This window comes from Delphinus delphis, chromosome 6 (assembly GCF_949987515.2).
Source record: "Delphinus delphis chromosome 6, mDelDel1.2, whole genome shotgun sequence".
Taxonomy (NCBI): domain Eukaryota; kingdom Metazoa; phylum Chordata; class Mammalia; order Artiodactyla; family Delphinidae; genus Delphinus; species Delphinus delphis.
The window spans coordinates 34,293,740-34,316,124 of NC_082688.1; the positions used below are offsets into that span (position 1 = coordinate 34,293,740).

A 22,385-nucleotide genomic window follows, 5' to 3' on the forward strand; every position below is an offset into this window, starting at 1 on the left:
ATGGGATGCAGCCAAAGCAGTTCTAAAAGGGAAGTTTATAGCTATACAAGCCTACCTCAAGAAACAAGAAACATCTCAAATAAACAATCTAATCTTACACCTAAAGGAACTAGAGAAAGAAGAACAAACAAAACCCAAAGTTAGCAGAAGGAAAGAAATCATAAAGATCAGAGCAGAAATAAATGAAATAGAAACAAAACTATAGCAAAGTTCAATAAAACTAAAAGCTGGTTCTTTGAGAAGATAAATTGATAAACCATTAGCCAGACTTATCAAGAAAAAGAGGGAGAGGACTCAAATCAATAAAATTAGAAATGAAAAAGGAGAAGTTACAACAGACACCGCAGAAATACAAAGCATCCTAAGAGACTACTACAAGCAACTCTATGTCAATAAAATGGACAACTTGGAAGAAATGGAAAAATTCTTAGAAAGGTATAACCTTCTAAGACCGAACCAGGAAGAAATAGAAAATATGAACAGACCAATCACAAGTAATGAAATTGAAACTGTGATTAAAAATCTTCCAACAAACAAAAGTCCAGGACCAGATGGCTTCACAGGTGAATTCTATCAAACATTTAGAGAAGAGCTAACACCCATCCTTCTCAAACTCTTCCAAAACACTGCAGATGAAGGAACACACCCAAACTCATTCTATGAAGCCACCATCACCCTGATACCGAAACCAGACAAAGATACTACAAAAAAAAAAAATTACAGACCAATATCACTGATGAATATAGATGCAAAAATCCTCAACAAAATACTAGCAAATAGAATCCAACAACACATTAAAAGGATCATACACCATGATCAAGTGGGATTTATCCCAGGGATGCAAGGATTCTTCAATATACAAAAAATCAATCAATGTGATACACTATATTAACAAATTGAAGAAGAAAAACCATATGATCATCTCAATAGATGCAGAAAAAGCTTTTGACAAAATTCAACACCCATTTATGATAAAAACTCTCCAGAAAGTGGGCATAGAGGGAAACTAACTCAACATAATAAAGGCCATATACAACAAACCCACAGCAAACATCCTTCTCAATGGTGAAACACTGAAAGCATTTCCTCTAAGATTAGGAAGAAGACAAGGATGTCTACTCTCACCACTATTATTCAACATAGTTTTGGAAGTCCTAGCCACGGCAATCAGAGAAGAAAAAGAAATAAAAGAATACAAATTGGAAGAGAAGAAGTAAAACTGTCACTGTTTGCAGATGACATGATACTATACATAGAGAATCCCAAAGATGCCACCAGAAAACTACTAGAGCTAATCAATGAATTTGGTAAAGTTGCAGGATACAAAATTAATGCACAGAAATCTCTTGCATTCCTATACACTAATGATGAAAAATCTGAAAGAGAAATTAAGGAAACACTCCCATTTACCACTGCAACAAAAATAATAAAATACCTAGGAATAAACCTACCTAGGGAGACAAAAGACCTATATGCAGAAAACTATAAGACACTGATGAAAGAAATTAAAGATGATACCAACAGATGGAGAGATATACCATGTTCTTGGATTGGAAGAATCAGTATTGTGAAAATGACTATACTACCCAAAGCAATCTACAGATTCAATGCAACCCCTATCAAATTACCAATGGCATTTTTTACAGAACTAGAACAAAAAAACCTTAAAATTTGTACGGAGACACAAAAGACCCCAAATAACCAAAGCAGTTTTGAGGGAAAAAAACAGAGCTGGAGGAATCAGACTCCCTGACTTCAGACTATACTACAAAGCTACAGTAAGCAAGACAATATGGTACTGGCACAAAAACAGAAACATAGATCAATGGAACAAGACAGAAAGCCCAGAGATAAACCCACGCACCTATGGTCAACTAATCTAAGACAAAGGAGGCAAGGATATACAATGGAGAAAAGACAATCTCTTCAATAAGTGGTGCTGGGAAAACTGGATAGATACATGTAAAAGAATGAAATTAGAATACTCCCTAACACCATACACAAAAATAAACTCAAAATGGATTAGAGACCTAAATGCAAGACCGGACATTATAAAACTCTTAGAGGAAAACACAGGAAGAATGCTCTTTGACATAAACCACAGCAAGATCTTTTTTGATCCACCTCCTAGAGTAATGGAAATAAAAACAAAAATAAACAAATGGGACCTAATGAAACCTCAAAGCTTTTGCACAGCAAAGGAAACCATAAACAAGATGACAACCCTCAGAATGGGAGAAAGTATTTGCAAATGAATCAATGGACAAAAGATTAATCTCCAAAATATATAAACAGCTCATGCAGCTCAATATTAAAAAAACAAACAACCCAATCCAAAAATGGGCAGAAGACCTAAATAGACATTTCTCCAAAGAAGACATACAGATGGCCAAGAAGCACATGAAAAGCTGCTCAACATCACTAATTATTAGAGAAATGCAAATCAAAACTACAATGAGGTATCACTTCACACCAGTTAGAATGGGCATCATCAGAAAATCTACAAACAATAAATGCTGGAGAGGGTGTGGAGAAAAGGGAACCCTCTTGCACTGTTGGTGGGAATGTAAATTGATACAGTCACTATGGAAAACAGTATGGAGGTTCCTTAAAAAATTAAAAATAGAATTACCATATTATCCAGCATCCCACTACTGGGCATATATCCAGAGAAAACCATTATTCAAAAAGACATATGCACCCCAATGTTCATTGCCACACTATTTACAATAGCCAGGTCATGGAAGCAACCTAAATGCCCATTGACAGACGAATGGATAAAGAAGATGTGGTACATATATACAATGGAATATTACTCAGCCATAAAAAGGAACAAAATTGGGTCATTTGTTGAGACATGGATGGATCTAGAGACTGTCATACAGAGTGAAGTTTGTCAGAAAGAGAAAAACAAATATCGTACATTAACGCATGTATGTGGAACCTAGAAAAATGGTACAGATGAATTGGTTTGCAGGCAGAAGTTGAGACACAGATGTAGAGAACAAACATATGGATACCAAGGGGGGAAAGCCGCAGTGGGGTGGGAGTGGTGGTGTGATGAATTGGGCAATTGGGATTAACATGTATACACTGATGTGTATAAAACTGATGACTAATAAGAACTTGCTGTATAAAAAAATTAAATTAAATTAAAAAATTAAAAAAAAAAAAAAAGGACTACATACTGGGGAATTCCCTGAGTTCCAGTGGTTCGGACTCTGTGCTTCCAGTTCAGGGGGCCCAGGTTCATTCTCTGGTCAGGGAACTAAGATCCCACAATCCTGCTGCACAGCCAAATAAATAAATTTTAAAAAATAATAAAATAAAATAAAGTCAACCATACAAATAATTACATTAAGTGTAAATGATTGATATATCCTGATTAAAAATCCACTCTTTATATCCACTCTACCAATTAGAGATTGGTAGAGTGGATATAAAAGCAAGATTTTCCTATATACTATCTACAAGAAACCTATTTCAAATACAAACACATAGGTTAAAAGTAAAAATATAGAAAAAAATATGCATGTAAATACATGACTATATTAATATCAGAACAAGTAATATTACCAAGGATAAAGAGGGACATTACAGGGACTTCCCTGGTGGTGCAGTGGTTAAGAAGCCGCCTGTCATTGCAGGGGACATGAGTTTGATCCCTGATCTGGGAAGATCCCACATGCCATGGAGCAACTAAGCCCGTGCACCACGACTACTGAGCCTGTGCTCTAGAGCCCACCCGTGAGGCACAACTACTGAGCCCATGTGCCACAACTACTGAAGCCCACATGCCTAGAGCCCACGCTCTGCAACAAAAGAAGCCACCACAATGGGAAGCATGTGCACTGCAACAAATAGTAGCCCCACTCGCAGCAACTAGAGAAAGCCCGCGTGCAGCAATGAAGACCCAAAGCAGCCAAAAATAAATAAATAAAATATAAATAAATTTTTTAAAAAGAGGGACATTACATAATAATTAAGGAATTAATTAATCAGGAAGATATAACAATCCTAAATGTGACTGCATCTAACATTAGAGTTTTAAAATACATGAATGAGAAAACAATAGAGTTATGACTGGAGACTTCAAAACTCTTTTCTCAGTAATTGGTAGATCCAGTAAACAAAAAAATCAGTAAGGATATAGAGGAGCTGAACAACACCATCAACCAAACTGGTCTAATTGATATTTACAGAACACTCCATCCCAACAGTAGCAAAATATACATTCTTTTCAAGAGCTCATGGGACATTGACCAAGATAGAATATATTCTGAGGCTGAAACCAATCCTCAACCAATTTAGAATAATTGAAATTATACAAAGTGCATTCTATGACCAGAACTAAACTAAATTGGGTATGAGTAACAGAAAAATATGTGAACAATCCCTGTGTATTTGCAAATGTAATAACATACTTCTAAATAACCAAGGGTCAAAGAGGAAAGCTCCTCCAAATAACCAGAAAACATTTAAATAAATGAAAACGCAGTATATAAAAAATTGCTGGATGCAGTTAAAGCAATATTTGGAGGGAAATTTACAGCATCATATGCTTATATTAGAAAAAAAGAAACATTCCAAATCAGTGATCTAATCTGCTACCTTAAGAAAAAAAGAGAGCAAATTATACCAAAAGGAAGTAGAAGAAAGGAATTAATAAAGATGAGAGCAAAATCAGTACTGGAATGGTGAAACAGATAAGTAATTAAATAGAAAAAAAGTAAAGGAAAAAATCATGAAACCAAAACTAGCTCTTGAAAACATCAATAAAATTGATAACTTCCAGGTAGATTAATCAAGGGGAAAAAAAGAAAACACACAAATTACTAATAATGCAATTGAAAAAGGGGCCATAAATACAGATCCTATAGACATTAAAAAGAGAATATTATGAACAATTCATGCCAATAAATCTGGTAACTTGGATGAAATGGACGAATTCACTGAAAGACAATTTCTAAAGCTCACTCAAGAAGAAACAGATAACCTTATTATCCTTAAGAATATTAGAGAAATTAAATTTGTAGTTAGAAACCTTCACACAAGGAAAATTCAAACCCAGATGACTTTATTGGCAAATTCTACCAAACACTTCAGAAGGAATTAATACCACTTCTACACAAACTCTTCCAGAAAGTAGAGAGGAAGGGAACACTTCTGAACTCACTTTATGAGGCCAACATTATGCTGATACCAAAACCAAAGACATTATAAGAAAAGTACAGACCAATAAACCTCATGAACATAAGTGCAAAAAATCCTAACAAAATATTAGTAAATCAAATCCAACAATATGTAAGAGAAATGACACACTATGATTAACTATGGTTTACTCTAGGAATGCAAGGTTGGTTCAACACTCATAAGTCAATCAATGTAACTGACTATATCAACAGACTAAAGTTGAAAAACCACATGATATCAACAGGTGAAGAAAAGACATTTGACAAAGTTAAAAATCATTTATTTTAATAACTCTCAGAAAATAAGAATAGACGTGAACCTCCTTAACCTGATAAAGAGTATCTGTGAAAAACCCTCAGCTAACATCACATGTAATAGTGAAAGAATGAATGCTTTCTGCTTAAGAATGGGAACAGGGCAAGAATGTCCAATCTCTTCACTCCTATTCATTACCACACTAGAGGTCCTAGCTGGTGCAATCAGACTGATTTCAAAACTTACCATAACAGTATATTAGTCGAAATAGTGTGGCATTGACAAAAGGACAATCACATCAATGGAACAGAATATATAGTCCAGAAATAGACCCACACATAAATGGTCAACTGATTTTTGACAAAGATAGCAAGGAAATTCAATGGAGAAAGTTCAACAAACAGTGCTGGAACACTATTCATCCATACACAAAAAAATGAATCTCATACCAGACACAAAAATTAAATTGAAATGAATCATTTAGGTCCTAAATGACAAAGTTAATACTGTAAAACTTCTAGGGAAAACAGGAATAAATCTTTGTGACCTTGGGATAGGCAAAGAACTTTTAGAGCCATGATGAACAAACCCGACAAATTGGATCTCATCAAAATTTAAAACTTCTGCTCTTCTAAAGGCTGTTAAGAAAATGAAAAGACAAGCCACAGACTAAGAGAAAATATTTTCATAGCATACCTGGTAAAGGACTGGTAACTAGAATATATAAACAATACTCACTAGTAGTTCATCCCCTTTTATTGATAAGTAGTATTCCACTGTATGGATATACCACAATTTGTTTATCCATTCAAATGTTGATAGACATGTGGGGTGCTTCCAGCTTTGGGGTATTAAAAATAAAGCTGCTTTCCACTATGGAAAACAGTATTGAGGTTCCTCAGAAAACTAAAAATAGAGTTACCATATGATCCAGAAATCCCACTCCTGGGCATATAACAAGACAAAACTATAATTCAAAAAGATATATGCACCCCTATGTTCATACCAGCACTATTCACAATAGTCAAGACATGGAAACAACCTAAATGTCCACTGACAGATAAATGGATAAAGAAGATGTGGTACATACATAAAATGGACTACTACTCAGCCATAAAAAAGAATGAAATAATGCCATTTGCAGCAACATGGATGCAACTAGAGATGATCATACTAGGTGAAGTAAGTCAGAAAGAGAAACACAAATACCATATGATATCACTTACATGTGGAATCTAAAATACGGCTCAAATGAACCTATCTACCAAACAGAAAAAAACTCACAGACATAGAGAACAGACTTGTGGTTGACAAGGGGGAGGAAAGGAGAGAGAGGGATGGACTGGGAGTTTGTGGTTAGTAGATGCAAACTATTACATTTAGAATGGATAAACAACAAGGTCCTACTGTATAGCACAGGGAACCATATCCAGTCTCCTGGGATAAACCATAATGGAAAAGAATATAAAAAAAAGAATGTATATATGTGTATAACTGAGTCACTCTGCTGTCCAGTAGAAATTAGTACAACATTCTAAATCAACTATACTTCAATAAAAAATAAATGAAGCTGCTCTGCAAAGATATATATTTTTCTTTCTCGTGTAAATTCTGAGAATTGGACTATCTGAAGATTAACTTCCATAACTATGGAAGGAAAGTATTATTCTCATTCTGTAAATAAGAAAACCAAAGCTCAGAGATGTTAAATAACCAACATATCACAGGATGTATGGAAGCCAGGATTTTAGTCCTGGTCTGTTTGATGCCAAAGCCCACATTCTTTCTATCATATTACCCTGACTGGTACTGAAAAAAATAAAAGACAAACCCTGAAGAATTAACAATAGGAGACAAGACAATCAAGAAAGACAGTAAAGCAAACTGAAGAGAAGAAAAAAAACAGTCCTGTGAAATGAACAGTAGACTCAGCCTACTCAAAGGTATGGTATGGATCCCAAGTCAACGAGACAACTGGAGACAGGCACTCTAAAGACTAAAAATTCATGGCAGAGAAAGACAACAGCTATAGAGTCTGAGCACCTGCATTACTCCTGATGTCCATCTACATTTTGAGTATGCTGGTGAGGAGGAAAGAGAGGCTGGCTTCGGGACCTATATTTCAAGGTTGCCAGATGTTAAAACTGAAGTATGAACTTTGGCTCTTAAATAGTAAACTCCTGATTACAAGAGAAATGCTTTGATTTACAATGGTTCATGATTCAAAGATCATTGAACTTTTAGTATACAGTTATTTCCTCAAGTAAGAAAAACCACAAAGCGAGTAGGCTGGCCAAGTTTTAATTTGCAAGAGGAGAAACTAAAGGATCACTTGCTAACTTCCTAGTGCCAAGCCTTCTCAACTTTCTCTCTCTGACCTCCACCTTTCCTACCTATCTACTCTCTTCTTTCCTTCAAACCCAATCCCTCCCACCTACTCATCTAGAGCTCCTCTGAGTAAAACTGGCCTTTACCTCTTTGTACATCTGCATATCTAAGTGGGCCCTGACTATGAATTATATACACATTATTTGTAGGTATAAAGTCAGGTGGTCAGTGCCCATGTGGGAATATACCTTCTTGGGTGTGAGCAGTGTACCAGGATCAAACTAGACTATTTAGCATATCTGGCTCCTCCCTAGTCAGAACAACTTTAAATTCCCCTGCCACAGTTTCAGTATGAAGGACATACCCATCACCTTCTCTACTGCCTCCTCCTTCCCTTCTTTTTGGAAAGAAGAACAATCTGTTCCATTGTTACCTTCCCACTGTGGTCTACTTTTCCCCAGCTACTTAGGGGGTAGACAGCAACCACTAATTTATGGGAGAAAAAATCTCTAATAAATGCATTCTATTCAATAATGGAAATCCTATGATTAAAATATAACAGAACTCCGATACGATACTGGCTTGAAAAGACAGTTCTAACCCCATCTTAGAAGCTAACCAGAGGCTTGTTTTACAGGTAGCCCTGTATGAAAGACTCCTGGTCCCTCCATCCTAAGGAGAGCAATTTCAGGCCACTTTCTCTGAAATGTTCCCCTCTATCTTCCTTATTTCTGTTCTGAAACAGCTGTCATCAGGGATCTCCCAAACACAGCACTTAACACATTTTGGGGAGGGACAAGGTCATACACCCACATATACAGCTTGTCTAATTGCCACAGAATACAGTAAAAGCTGTAAGGCTTTGCCCAGTGCTTGCTTCCTTAATCCCACCCTCTTTGAATGTGTCTTCTTCTTTGGGGACCTAGACTCTGCCAAGATACAGTAGTCTTATGGCCTCTATCCTGATTATCCTATCCTCCTACCCCAAGACTATCAGGTAGGCTTCATGCAGATAAAAGGTATGTATTTACAGTGAGCAACTGATGATAATGTTAAATAAATAAAAAAACAGTGCTAATCTGTGTGGCACACAAGTGCTCATCCTTATTTTTCACTTTTCTCACCCTCCCTAACCTCATGTTTGCCTATCTTCATTTCTTGGCAACTGTTAGACTAATTTTTCTAAGTTAGACTTCCCAACCTGACCTGAGAGAGGCTCCTGCCACACACATAACCTCCTAGTTTCACTCTCTTAAATGCATATATTATCATAGTTAAAATCCACAGTTACGACCAAGGAAGTTTAATGTTTCTTTCAAGAGTAAAGCTACTGACAACTAGTAGATGATACCTTGATTCTGACTTTATTTGGGGGAGAGATGGGGGATTGCGGAAGGCTGTGCACACACCTCCTCTTCCTGCTTGTGTTCCCCAAGTTCAATACCACTACGCAAAGAGCACTTCTTTTCCTGGGACAAATCCCTTCTCCCCAGCCTTCTTCTTATCTGTAAGATGAAGGGATTTGGTCTTAGTGGTTCTCCACCGCCGAATCCCCCCACCACTAAGTGACACATGAAGATGAACAGGCTCAGTTCATGGTTCCCCCATTCCTCACCACCTGCATGGTGATCACCCTAGTCCACGCCAACAACATTTGTTGCCTGGATTGAGGCAACTGCCTCTGTGCAGGTCTCTCTGCTTCCACTTCACAGATAATCTATTCTTCACATCACAGCCAGAGTGATCCTTTTAAATCATAAATCCCATCACGTCATTCCTCTGCTCAAAACCCTCCAAGGGCTTCCTGTCTTACTCAGACTAAAGGCCAAAGTCTTCCGAGGGGCCAAAAGGGCCCTACACAATCTGCACCCAGCCCACTTCTCTGACCTCAACTCCTCCTCCCCTTTTCTCTCACTCACTCTACTCCACACTGCTTTTCTTTCTGCACTTGCCAGTCCCTCTGTCCCAGGGTAGACACAGCTCATTGCCTCACCTCCTTCAGGTATTTGCTCAAATGTCACCTTCTCAGTACAGCCTTCCCTGGTCACCCTATTCAAAACCAGAACTGTTATGCCGGCTGCCCAGTACTCCCTTTACCCTTCCCCTGCCTTATTTTACTCCGTAGCACTTATGCCATCCAATATTCTTTATTTTACTGTCTGTCTCCCTGACTTGCATGTAAGCTCCATGAAAGCAGGGATTTCGGTGGGTTTTGTTCACTGCTGAATCCCTAGTGCCCAGCCCACAACAAGAGCTCAATACATATTGAGTGAATGAATGAGAAATTCTCCATATAACTAACACCACTCCTTTTCCCTCCTACTCACTAAAATAATAGTGTAGTGCATGTGAGCAGTTAAAGGAATAATCTTAAATTTAAGTTATTAAAAATTATTTGCAAATTTTAATGACTGTTGTAAACTGATTGAGACAGCCAATTATGTCACCAGGCTGTGATTGAGATTCACCACACAGTTTATTTCTGGGCCTTTCCACTCTGAGCCAGAGTTCTCAATGAGCAGGCTCAGGTCTGGGCCATAGCATTACTGCAAAAAGTCCACACATCCCGATGTGTAAGTAAGCACTGCTTGAACACTGGTAAGTGTCTCATACTTACATGTATTCCTGTTTTTCAAACAGTGTGCAGATACTGTTGACAGTCACAAACACGATATTGAATTTACAACAGCTTTTGGTAGTTATATACTTTATCAACCAACGGATATTAGAAGTACAACTACTCACGTGTGAAGTTTCACAAAGTTTTTTTAAAAATTAGAAAAAAGAACCTGATACTTGAGGAGACTGGGAAGCAACGCTTGACCACATGGCTACAATCTGAATTAGGCATCCCTCTCCCTCCCCTTTTTTAAGTATGCTATTTTCAAGGAATACTATAATTCTCTATTTGTATACAACTTTTTGGAGGGAAGGGCAGTCCCCGGACTATAGGACTGAGGATCTCAAAGATGGTGAGAAACAGGTAAGTGCAGTAAAACCTGGAAGGGTAAATGTGGTTGTACATCTTGTTTAGATGTATGTCTTGTTCTCATGTTTGTCAATTTCTTCCAGCCCAGTTTGCAATTCCAACATTAGCAATATCACTTCAGGCACTGAACAAAAAGAATGTTACAACTAAAGCTTAAAAAACTTATTATTTTCTAATCTACTATATTGCTATAGAATGCTCTAAATTTTGTTAATTCCTTGGTTATCATGGCATTTTTTGAGGTTTTCTGAAGATGGCAATTATACTCAAGAACTTTTGGAAACAGTATGCATATAAGAATACTTTCTTCTAACTATAAAAATCAAGTTTATTATCTCGGATGTCATCCACTAGAAGCACAAAAGGAAGCTTATCATGGGAATTTCAACTATTAGTGAAGTGCCTCAATGGCAACTCCTCCAAAGTGGCTTCCAAAATTCTTTTTTTTTTTAACATCTTTATTAATGGAGTATATTTGCTTTACAGTGTTGTGCTAGTTTCGGCTGTATAACAAAGTGAATCAGCTATATGCATATGTATATCCCTATATCCTCTCCCTCCCACCCTCCTTATCCCACCCCTCCAGGCAATCACAAAGCACTGAGCTGATCTCCCTGTGCTATGCGGCTGCTTCCCACTAGCTATCTATCTTACGTTTGGTAGTGTATATATGTCCATGCCTCTCTCTCACTTCGTCCCAGCTTACCCTTCCCCCTCCCCATATCCTCAAGTCCATTCTCTAGTAGGTCTGTGTCTTTATTCCTGTCTTACCCCTAGGCTCTTCATGACATTTTTTTTTTCTTAAATTCCATATATATGTGTTAGCATACGGTATTTGTCTCTCTCTTTCTGACTTACTTCACTCTGTATGCCAGACTCTAGGTCTATCCACCTCATTACAAATAGCTCAGTTTCGTTTCTTTTTATGGCTGAGTAATATTCCATTGTATATATGTGCCACATCTTCTTTATCCATTCATCTGTCATGGACACTTAGGTTGCTTCCATGTCCTGGCTATTGTAAATAGTGCTGCAATGAACCTTGTGGTACATGACTCTTTTTGAATTACAGTTTTCTCAGGGTATATGCCCAGTAGTGGGATTGCTGGGTCATATGGTAATTCTATTTTTAGTTTTTTAAGGAACCTCCATACTGCTCTCCATAGTGGCTGTATCAATTTACATTCCCACCAACAGTGCAGAAGGGTTCCCTTTTCTCCACATTCTCTCCAGCATTTATTGTTTGTAGATCTTTTGATGATGTGTGGCTCCCAAATTTCTTAAGTTGCCATTTTGATCTTTCAACTTTCCTACTTATTTCTACTCTCTAAAAGCGTTGTGATAAATACAATTTAGAGTTTAAGAGAATTCAAATTCGTACTTTTATTTTGAGAATGTTATGTAAGCCCTGGTGACCGTAAGTTACGTGAGGTTCGGAGAAATAAAGTTGGTCATCTCTTTAAATTCAGGTTAAAATTCTTAAGGGTTTCCCTAGATAATAAAGAGGAAGCTTGAGCTGAATAAGAATCCTCTGCTTGAGCAGAGTAAAGTGGAGGTGAGTCTGGGGAATTATTTAATCAGAGTATTTTAATCTCAAAAACTGACCAAGGTCAGCAAGCAAAGACCCCAGTCAAGGAGGAAGAAACTGGCCACAAGGATCACAACAGATTGCACTTGGCTTTCATGTCCTTCCTCTCACTCTTTTTCTCCTCCTTTCCTTGCCTCTCTTTCTGAATGACAAGTGTCAAAAATAGAGTTATATGTGCTTACCACAATACTTGACATTCGGTAGTTACATTTTCCTAGAAACATGGTATGGATGGCAAACTACCTATGAATACCTGCATTACACAGCTAAGAGTGCAATAATACAGACATTGGTGTACTGGAGAAATTTTTAGTACAGCATCAAATTTGAAATATTAGCATTTTCCCAGGTTTTCTTACTTGCCTCATTAACATACTTGACCTGGCAAGCTTAGTAAGAAAGCTACCAGATCTCCTCCAAGATTTCGCACTTAACTAGTAGGCAAAAGCCTCTTAACTGCCATGTCCCACAATGTCCCTGGACATGGTAAAACAGCACAGGACAGGACAGTGGGCCTGACCTCAGAGTAGGGAGCCGAGAGAGAAGCGCGGAATGCTAGTAGGCACCTTCACACCATCTCCTCCAAACTGTTTAGTCTAAAAATGAGGAAAGGGCTTCCCTGGTGGCGCAGTGGTTGAGAGTCCACCTGCCGCTGCAGGGGACACGGGTTCATGCCCCGATCCGGGAAGATCCCACATGCCACGGAGCGGCTGGGCCCGTGAGCCATGGCCGCTGAGCCTGTGCGTCCGGAGCCTGTGCTCCGCAACGGGAGAGGCCACAACAGTAAGGGGCCCATGTACCGCAAAATTAAATAAATAAATAAAAGTAAAAAAAAAATTTTTTTAAATGAGGAAACTGAGGTCCAGGGTAATTATTCCAGGCCTCACATATTTTTATGGCCAGACCCACAACAAGAACCCAGGTCTTCTGGCTCCCCAAAATGGGGCATCCTTTCAGACAGCTGCTCCAAATGTACGGAGTTGGCTTCTGAAAGTAAATCTGACTTGGGGAATACGGAGAACAACCCTGGGGCATATTTAGTGATTACCCCTTAAAGTGGCATGAAATGGGGATTGCCACATTCTGATTTAAGGGTGTGGCACCCAAATCCAAAATACTTGCCAACTGCTGCAAAAATTCAATCCTTTTATACTGTTCCTTTTCTATTTTGCTATACAATTAATCTTGAGTATCCCGAAATGCTAACAATGTGCAAGAAGTGGGGCAAGGAGTAGGGGAAAGTAATGACAACCTTTAGGAAAGCAAGGTTTAAACAATGTAAATAGCCTAAAATAATTCTCACTTTCAAAACTGTATTTGTAAATTCACAACTTTTCTCTCTAATACACCTAAAAATGGTCCCGGGAGAGTCTTATTCTGAAGAAGCAGGTTTTGGTGTCCTCTGGATACCTGCCTTTACCATTACCATCGTTTGCATGTGATCTGCTTCCTGTAGCTGCAGTTTCCTCAATCCTGCTGCCCAAAGACCTTTAGCCAAGCTGGTCTCACTCCCGTATATGCTCTCTCCTCTCAGTTCCTCTTTTCTCAACTATTTCCAACTGTACCATTTGACTCATTTTCCTCATTGCATTTTTTTGTGTGTCATAAATTTGACTTGAAGAGTGGCACTAAACCCACAAATAAATCTGAAGAATCATTAGGGTAAAGTGAAATCACCAAGCAATCTCTTACCTTCTTTAGTCAGCTACTCAATTTTTAGTATTTCCTTAGGGCACATACTTCTGGTAAATGGCTGCCTTCTTCCATGAAGACACTATTTTAGCAACAAGCCAGGCCCTTAAAATTCAGAATGTCTGTGCTGAAAAGATTTTAGGCATCATCTAGTCTATCCCAAACCCCTTATTACAAATCAATAAACTGAGCCTAAGAGAGGGAAGGTTTTTGTCTAAGACTCTTCCAAGGTGATTTCTCATCTTGCAACAGTTTAACATGCTATCTTTTATTTCCAATTATAGTCTATTTATTACCACCTTAATTACTCCTTTACCAACTCTTTTTAAAAAGACAGTTGGCACTTCCCTGGTGGCGCAGTGGTTAAGAATCCACCTGCCAATGCAGGGGACACGGGTTTGATCCCTGGTCCGGGAAGATCTCACAGGCTGTGGAGTAACTAAGCCCGTGCGCCACAACTGCTGAGCCTGTGGTCTAGAGCCTGTGAGCCACTACTGAGCCCAAGTGCCACAACTACTGAAGCCTGCATGCCTAGAGCCCGTGCTCCACAACAAGGGAAGTCACTGCAATGAGAAGCCCGTGTAACACAACGAAGAGTAGCTCCCGCTCACCACAACTAGAGAAAGCCCACGCACAGCCAAAAATAAAATTTATTAATTTTTTAAAATCCTGTTTAAAAAAAAAAAGAAAGATAGTAATTAATGCCCTCAGGTGGTGATATACTCCCTCAGGGTATCTTTAGAGAGCAGTTTTCCTTTTTTAATTATTGCAATTTCAACCTCCAAATTATACATGCATTACTAATTATGTAGTATGAATAATATAGGCTTTCCATAAATCTACATACTGGAGAAAGCTCTGAGATCCTAAATGGCTTAGTTAGGAGTTTGGGTCTTAATCCCAGTCTTCTTCTCATTAGCTATGACCCTTTGAGCAAGTCACTTCAGGTCGCTTTTTTCATATGGAAGATAAGGAGGATGGGCAAGATCCATGGTTCTCAACTTTCCCTGGAGTCCTTCAAGTGCTGAAACGGGGGTCCAAAGACCTAACGGAAATCATGGGTTTGCTTCCTCCTGACAAAGCTGCATAGCTAAAATATCGAGTTTGCTTTGGGGTCACACTGAGTATATTGTGCCGATCAGAAGCTCTAACTGCCATATATCCTCACACACATTTTCAGCTCAAAATGACAAATTATCAATACTTTTAGCTTGTTTGAAAGACAACATTTTAAAAAAATTGGCCCAATGAGGAAATATTGAAAAGAATGAAGCTTTCAAAAGCATAAGGGTGGGAACAGAGGGAGGAGAAAGTCAGTTTTGCATAAAGAAAAACCAATTCACATAAATATGAAATTAGATTTCACTCCAGGCACCAAGGAACTTCTGTCCTTTCTGTATTTATGTGTTGACCCCGAAAGTGCCCAGAGGCAAAGTACTCACTCTACGTCAAATCTCAGTTCTTAGAAATAGCACTTGATCAAACACAGAGTAGGCACTTAGAGTTGGATTATAAAGTATTTTTCCTTTACGTTCACATTAGGTCTCCAACTAGATTATATTGCACAGAGAACTTCTGAGAGGTTCTTCAAGGAGTTTAAATCTCTTGGTACAAAATACAATAGTTCATTCAGCCATGTTCAGTCAGTTCACTTAAAAGGGCATTAGCAGAGATTACATTTCATTTCCAATCTACAGGGACTGAAATCCGAAGGAACCACCAACTGCTGCTTCAGAGTTCACTGTGTTTAACTAGCAAAGAGGGGGTCTGTGGGCTGTCAAAGGGCCCTGGACTGGGGCACAGGAGACGTGGGTTCTAAACCAGCTGGCCCCAGTGCAATTCCCTACCCCCGGCACGGTCCTGTGCATGTAACTGATGCTCCATGAATATCAGTTGAATGGAACTGCAAAAATCTCCACCACGTGCCAATTTATATTACATAGAGCACTTAAAGATGTGTCCCTGCATCCAAGAAACTGAAACCCAATTGTGTAAAATACGGCAAGTTTGGTGGAAGGAAGAGAGTTAACACTTTTGACTATTATTATGAGCCAAAGGAATTACAGTAGTTATCTCACAAAAGCCTTGCAGAGTAAGTTAAATATTTCCAATTGATAAAGAGAAAACCAGGCTCAACGAAAGTATGTAATTTGTTCAAGATCACACAATTAGCAAGTGGAGAAGCCCAGATTCCAACACAAATCTGCAAAGCTCACACTATTTGCAGTATGCAACACCTATACATCAAAGCGGCCGGGACTTGGGTCTAAGTTCCACCTCTGGCTTTAAGTTGTATATCACTAGGCAGGGCACTTTTCTGCAGTTTTTCCACCTGCACGAAAGGGGCGGGGGGGCGGGGTGGAGGATAGGGATGGGGGGGTGGAGGATAGGGATGGAGGGATGACACAGGTCAGTGATGTTTTTGTTTTGTAGAATGGCTTTCATAATCCTTTTGGGCCAAGACTTTTTCTAATATAGCTATTTCCCTTTCCGGTTCTTTGTAATTGTTTGGGAGTGAGTGGTGCCCTTGGTTATGTATGGAAATGTATTGTACCTACTCACTCAAGGGGATCGGAGCAGAATAGTTGTGCCGGCTCCAAGTCCCCTCCCATTAAATTGAGGCTGAGAACCTGACACTATTGGGGAACACGGTGAAAGTTAAGATAACTCACTCATGGATTCATATTTCCCTCCTAACTTGGAGCGCTGTACCCACCCGGGGCTCAGGTGCTCACGGTTTGAGAGAAACGGATAGTATTTGTGCCCTGCACTGCTCCAGCGGCCCGCAGGGGCGGGTCTGTAAAGAGAGGAACTTAAAAGCTCACGGTGTGGGAGTTCAAACAGCCAGGGGGCTCGCATGTCCCTTGCTCCGGGCGGGCAGCTGGCGTCCGCCCGCCGGTACCGGGATCCACTTCCTGGTCAGCACCTCCCACCCCAGGTCCACACACCCGCCCTCCCCCTGCTGCACTGCCCCCACTGCACTGAGTTTCCCAGGCGGCAGGGGTCCGTCCGACTCCCAGGTGAACCCCAGACAGTCCCATCAGAGATTTAAAACACAACGCTCTGGAACGCCAACTCCCCTGGCGCCCAGCCCGCTTTCCGGGGTGGGGACCAGGGCATCCTCTGCGGCTGCTGGGAAGAGGCCCCGGGTCCGTTCGAGTCCCGCTTGGGCCACTGTCCCTCTTAGTCACCCAGGTGCGCCGCGCCCGCCCGAAACCTCGTCTGCCCTCGCCTGGCACCTGTCGTTCCCGCAGCCAGCAGGACCTGCTCTCACCTTGTTCTGCGGGCCCGCGGCCCGTCCCCGCGCCTCTGGGCCCGGCTCCCACCGCCGTCTCCGCCAGCGCTACAGCCGCGGCCGCCGCCCACTTTCGGTTTCCCCGCACGGCTGAAACAGCCGCCGCGCCTCAGGAATCACCTCAAACCCCCGCCCCGCCCTGCTTGGCTCCGCCCCGCTCCGCCCCGCCCCAAGGGCAGACTGGCCTCGGCTCTGCGCACGCGCGGGCACCCCGGCTGCGTCGGCCCACGCTGGCGTCCGCGCGTGGGAAGGGAAACCGACGCCGCCTAGCGGTTTCTGCGCGTGCCCACGCATTGGCGGAAGGCGACTGCGGGGCGGGAGCAGGAGCGCCTCCTCGTGGACAACGCGAGGATCGGCGGGCCGGGAGGGTCCGGGCCGCAGCCGTCTTTATTAGCACTTACGCGCTCTTGCTATTACGTTTCACTCGTCAGAAGTTTCATTCAGTTCTTGCTTATTCTTTTCTTCAATTCTGGGGCCGTCATTTTTTATTCTCCTAGATACCCACCTGGTCCGCTCATTTCCTTTAGGTCTGTTCTCAAGCGTCACCCTTGGGAGGAGGGTGGCCACAATCTCAAAAATGTCAGTCTCCTTCCCTGACATTCCCTGTCCCCCTTCTCAGCTTTCTCTCTCCTTGGCACCTGTCTAGCACACTATATGTGTTTTACTTATCTTTTCATTGTTTACTGTCCTCCTCAAATTAAAGCTGTGAACTCAGGGATCTTTGTTTTGTTCCCCAATCTATTCCCAGAGCCTAGGATAGTCCCAGGCACATGATAGGCTGACATAAACATTTGTCAAATACATTCATTCATTCACTCATTCCTTATAAAATTATTGAACACCTACTATTTAGTCACATATTTCTTCTGTACATTAATTCTACCAATATTTATTGGGCATATTGGTTTGTATCCCTTAAACCAACAATGAACACTTCTCTACATTCTATATGCATTTACGGAGGGCCTGCTATTTATTCAAACAGTATTTTTCACAGCTTTATTAAGGTATAATTGACATACTATAAACTGCACATATTTAAAATGTACAGTATGTTTTGATATATGTATACAGTTGTGAAACTATCACTTCCATAAAAATAATGAACATATCCATCACCCCAAAAAAGCCTCCCCATGCACCTTTATAATCCTCACCCTATGTGCCTCACTGTCCCTTGCCCTCCCAACTGCTGGTTTGCTTTCTGTTGCTATAGATTAGTTTGCTGTTTCTAGAATTTTATATGAATGGAATCATACATACCGGCTGTCTTTTTGCTGGGGTGGGAGGGTATGCAACTTCTTTCACTCAGCAGAAGCACGTTGAGATTCATCCATGTTGTTGTGTGCACCAATAGTTTGTCTTTTTATTGCTGAGTAGTATTCCATCGTATGGATGTACTACACCTACCATATGACCCAGCAATTCTATTGCCACGGTTTACCTAAGGGAAATGAAAGCATATGTCCACACAATGACCTGGACAAGAATATTCATAGCAGCTTTGTTTGTAACAGCCAAAATATGAAAACAACACAAGTGTCCATCAGTAGGTGAATGGACATTTGTATATATGTATATACAACCAGTATGTACTGAACAGCTGCTGTTAAGTAACAGAATTCTGTGCTTGCAGAGCTTCTGATTCAGTGAAAAGAGGCAGTGGGCAATGAAGAGGGAGACTGGAAGTAGATAATGGAAGGCCTGATAGCCCATGCTCAGGAGTTCAGGCGTTTTCTCAAAAGCAATGGGAAACTGTTCAAAGTCTTCTCTGAACACTGTTTGCTCTCTTTTATACCCCTTATCTAGTCCCTGACAAAGTCTGCTGAAATATCTCTCCCTGGCACTTCTTTCCATCCCCAGTGCTGTATTTCAGTCTATTTCAGATCTCTTCCTTCTCTCCCCTCCAGTCTGCTCCAAACACTGCAGTGGATTTAATAGACCTAAAATACAACCAGACACAATTTGGACTCTGCAGTGCTCATAACATCCCCTGGCTCCACATTTAAGATGGGAAAGATGTAAAAAGCAGCTCCCAATTGAAAGAGTGCCAGTTGGAGTAGGAAATTAGGATAAACTCCAGAGTCCAATATGTAAAATAAATCATAAAATGATATGTGTCGACCCCAAGTCTGAGATCCTTTATCCTTGCAAAAAAGAGTTCCATGTTTGGACTGTCCTATATATAAAGAAAAATGATGCTCTGCAGCTAGTTTTTAAAAAAAAGTCAGCTGTATTGGTGAATAATTTACATATAATACATATTTTAAATGTACAGTTTGATGAATTTTGACAAGTGTATTCAGTCATGTGACCATCACCACAATCAAGATATTGAACAAGTTCACCATTTCAAAAAAATTCCTTGTGCCCCTTTACAGTTAATTTCCTCCTCCTACCTCCAGCCCCTGGCAGCCACTGATCTATGTCACTATAGCTTTGCCTTTTCTAGAATGTCATATAAATGGAATCATACAGTTTGTAGTCTTTTTGTGTCTGGCTTCTTTCCCTTGGCATAATGCTTTTGAGAATCACCAGGTTGTAAACATATATCAGTAGTCTGTTCCTTTTTATTGCTGTATAGATATGTCACAATGTGTTTATCCATTCACATTTGATATACCTTTGTGTTGTTTCCAGTTTGGGGCTGTTATGAATAACACTGCTATACCAATCACATGCAGGTCTTTGTGTGGTCATGTGCTTTTCTTGCATAAAGACTTAGGAATAGAATTGCTAGCTGTAGGATAAAGTGTATGTCTGACTTTACAAGAAACTGTCAAATTATTTTCTAAAGTGACTACATCATTTTGGGCTCCCCTTCTTCTACCTTCCTGCAATGTATGAGAATTCCAGTTGTTCCAAATCCTGTCCAATACTTGGAATTGTCAGACTTTTTAATTTTAGCCATGCCAGTGGATCTGTAAAGATATCACATTGAGATTTTAATTTGCATTTCCCCATAACTAATGATATTGAGCATCTTTTCTTGTGTTTATTACCCCTTCAGATATGTTCTTGGGTGAAGTGTCCATTCTGGCAGGTAGATTTTTGGCTGACTCATATCAGGAGGTTCTCAGAAGTCCTTGGGTAGCTGACATAGCAAGGACAGGCTACGAAGTTGTTTTTATTTTCTTTGGGAATGGTCCAAGACCCAGGGAGCTCAAAAATTAATTCCCATGCCCTGGATATAATTGGATTTCAGGGGAATTAAGGGACATCAGAGATGACACAAATTGGCTACTCTTTAAACACAATGGTTCTTTCCATTTTGTGGGGAAGGGAGTCAGAATATGTGAAAGCAACAAATAGATACAAAATTTGGCACATGATTTCAGAGAAGGTTTCAGTAGACTGAAGTCCTACTATGAACCCCTGTTAAAAACTTCCTTAGATGAAGGCATATGTCATGAGGCTGTAAAGCAGAATTTTCAGAATGGACAAGGCTCAGGTGGAAGGCATTCTCTCTCAGCAAAAGCTCAAGCTCATCCCTGGAAGACAGGAGTGGGGGCCAGGAGCATCTGAGTCACTCTTTCAGGAAAGGCAGGCACCCTTCCCATCCCCAAGGGCTGTCAAGAGGTCCTTAATGATCTGCTCAGGTGGCTTTCAGGGGTAGGCAAGGCGGATAGTAGGGAGATCAAGAACAGCTGGCCAGTAGGCAGCAGCCTGGCAAGCATTCTGTGCCCATCCAGATACTTCCCAAGAGAGGTTATCATAGAAAGGGCATGCCCAGCTGTGAGGCCCAAGGATGAGAAAGGAAGATGGATTTGTTGCCAGTTTATCCTGGGCTGAGAAAGGAGGAAATATTTCAAGTGTGAAACCTTCATCTAAAGCCCTTCAAGTATTTTTATCCACACTTGGGGAGACCGTTCATTTGGAGAGAGCCACCACATTGGACACAAACACCAAAACACCTGTAAAAAGCAGACAGAGCCAGAGCTGTTGGTTGAGTTGAATCTCTGTCCCGCCCTCCCCTCCTTCTCTCAGTTCAGCAAACACCATTTAGAATTAAGGGGAAATAGCAACAACGTTCCAAGAATATACCTGTGGCTCACTTTGTTTTTATCTCACCTGATGGGTGTTTTGGTGTTTGCAATAGAGCCTGAGAAAGAGACACACCTCATCCTCCCTCTCAGAGCCTCTCTGCCATAGGTAGCTCTCCCACCCTCCAAAATTTAGAGAGGCAATTTTAGACACCTCTGGTTGCCCTCATCTCACTTCCCATCTGATTTTGCCTGTATCTTCTCTATAATGCCTCCAAAAAGAAGACCAAACCCAAAACTCTCATTTCTATCACTTTATGTACAACAAAATGAGTCCCCGGGACTTGGCTGTGGTATTATTCAGTGTCTTATGTAATTCCTTTCCCGGGAAATCTTCCTTGAAGTCCCCACCTGAAAGTGGGTCTGTGGCTAAGCTCCTGGAGCCCCTTATTTATCCCTCAAACTTGTTTGCAGTGGAGGAGGATGTAGGAAGTGATTCTATGTCTAATCTCCCTGTGAACAACTTGAAAAGATTTTATTTGTCTTTTTACCCTGAGTTATTTAAATGCAAATAATTTTAGTAATAACAATTTTAACTCCTTCTTGAAGCTAGACAACCTGTTCAAAGGTATGTATGTGGATGAAGTCCAGCCTCCTGGGGATTTTTGCTTACATAAAAGGTCAGGAAAAATAGATCCATGACAAAAGGAATCTTTGGACAGATCTACTTTTGGTGAATCATTGACACCATGATCACTCCCTCTCCCATCAGCTATTGCCTCATGAACAAAATGGAGAGAAATTTCTAGACAATTGCATTCGTTTTAACTGAGTAAGGAAAAACAAAATAAAACAAAACAAAAAACAAACGACAGAGATTCTGGGAATCCTGCTAAAATCCAGGCCCTGGTAAAGCTAAGGATGTGCTGATCAAGCAAAACTCCCTAATCTGCGCACAAAGGCCTCCAAGATGAGTCAGCTAAAAGAGGCTAATCCCCAGAAGGGACTGATTGCTAAAGCTGTTGAGGCCACACAGGCACCGAGCACTGGAAAACAGGGGAT

The 22,385-nt window shown here is 40.5% G+C and overlaps 1 protein-coding gene across 2 annotated transcripts in view; it reads right to left on the reverse strand.

Moving 5' to 3' along the window:
• Positions 1 to 17,452, reverse strand: part of TDRD7 (tudor domain containing 7) — an 89,154-nt gene extending 71,702 nt beyond the window's left edge. Inside the window, exons 1-2 of one of the 2 annotated variants that reach the window (XM_060014467.1) lie at positions 17,320 to 17,452; positions 3,189 to 3,287 (exon numbers count right to left, since the gene is read on the reverse strand). The gene's annotated coding sequence lies outside the window, so the exon portion shown is untranslated. The remainder of the gene's footprint in view (positions 1 to 3,188; positions 3,288 to 17,319) is intronic. The other variant, XM_060014466.1, reaches the window with a different exon arrangement.
• Positions 17,453 to 22,385: the final 4,933 nt, after the last annotated feature.